The sequence below is a fragment of the Penaeus monodon genome, chromosome 26 (genome assembly GCF_015228065.2).
Source record: "Penaeus monodon isolate SGIC_2016 chromosome 26, NSTDA_Pmon_1, whole genome shotgun sequence".
Lineage (NCBI taxonomy): Eukaryota > Metazoa > Arthropoda > Malacostraca > Decapoda > Penaeidae > Penaeus > Penaeus monodon.
The window spans coordinates 29952244-29954125 of NC_051411.1; positions in this window are offsets into that span (position 1 = coordinate 29952244).

Here is a 1882-nt window from a genome sequence, read left to right on the forward strand (position 1 = left end):
ATAAAAAATTTAAAAAAATTCCCCCGGGAATTAATTTTAAATAAAATTAATTTTAAAAAAAAACAAAAAATAAAAAAAATTTAATGATAAAAATTTAAAAATAAAAAAAATAAATTTAAAAAAAAATTGTTAAAAAAATTAAAAAAAAAAAAAAAATTGATGATAATGGATTAAAATAAAGATAAAAAAAATTAAAATGATAATTAATAAGAATAAAATAATTATACTATAAAATTTAAAAAAAAAAAAAGGGGTAATATTTTTAAAAAATAAATTTAATTAAAATAATAATAAAAAATAAATAATTTTAATAATTTTTAAAATGATTTTGTAAAAAAAAAAAAAAAATAAGGGGACTAAAATGATACAAAATTTATTTAACCTACTAAAATTATACTATAATTTAATAATTTTAAAAAAAAAGGGGAAAAAATTTAATGGTTAAATAATTATATAAAAAATTTAATTTATTGATTTTAAAAATAAAAAAAAAATTAATTAAATAATAAATAATAAAAAAAATAAATTTTAAAATAAAAATTTAATAATTTTAATAAAGGGGGGTAATTGATAAATAATAAATAATTAAAATTTTAAAATAAAATAAAAAAAAAATTAATAATTATAATAATTAATGAAAAAATATTAATAAAATAAATAATTAATTAAATAATTAAAAAAAAAAAAAAAAATAATAATGAAATAAGAGAAAATAATAATAATAATAAATAAACAAAAAACAAAACAAACAAAACAAAAAAAAAACAAAACAAAAAAATAAAAAATAAATAAAAAACAAATTTAATAATGATAATAAACAAAAAAAAAAAAAATAAAAAAAAAAACAAGGGGGACCCAAATTTTTTTTGGGGATGATAAAAATTTTTGTATTACTTTTAATGATTTTTTTTTTTTAACAAAGGGAAAAGTTGTCTTTTCTTTAAACAAGTTTGTTTAAATAAAAATTTAAAAAGAAAAAAAATAAGGGGGAAAGGGAAAAAGATAAAAAAGCAAAAAAGAAAAAAAAAAAAACAGGGGGGAAGACGAAAAAAGAAAAAAAAAAAAAGACAAAGGGGAAAAAAAAAAAAAAAAAGGGGAAGGGGAAGGGGGGGGGAAAACAAAAAAAAAAAAAAATAATTATTATAAAAAAAAATAAAACCAAAAAAAACAAAAACAAACCCAAAAAAAAAACAAGAACAAAAAAAAACCCCAACCCAAATATTTTTAAAAACAATAAAACAATAAAAAACCCAAAAAATCAACACCCATCCGTGGAAAGGGCCTTTCTCCCTCAGGGGGATTGGGAAAAATTTGAAAAAATTTGGGAAAAGATTTTTTTTTTTTTTTGGGGAAAATTAAAAAAGGGGGGAGGGGGAATTTGGGAAAAATTTTTTTAGTTTTTTAAAAAAAAAATTTTTGGGGGTTTTTTTTGGGGTTTTTTGGGGTTTTATGGGGTATGTTTTGGTTTGGGGAATGATTTTTTTAGTAAATTTTGGGGGGTTTAGGTATGGTTTTGTTTGTAGGTTTCCTTTTTCGTTTATACAAAAAAAATTTATAGGGTTTAATTCAAAAAGGGTTTTTCCTAAAAAAGAAATACTAAAAAAGTCTAAAAATTCAATTTTAAGTGGGCGTAGAAAGCATGGGAAAAGTTGATGTACTGAATAGAGGACCAAAAAGCTTTAAGTAGTCTGTGTGAAAAACTATATAAGGAAAAAGCATGATATGCAAAAAAGAGTCTCGAGAAATCAAGTTTGTTTTAAAGGGGGCGGACATTTCTTTTCTAATGAGGGTAGGTTAGGGTGTCTTTTATAGGTAGGCCAAAGTTTTTGACACCACACACACCACACACCCCACCCACAAAACACCACAACCACACCAACAT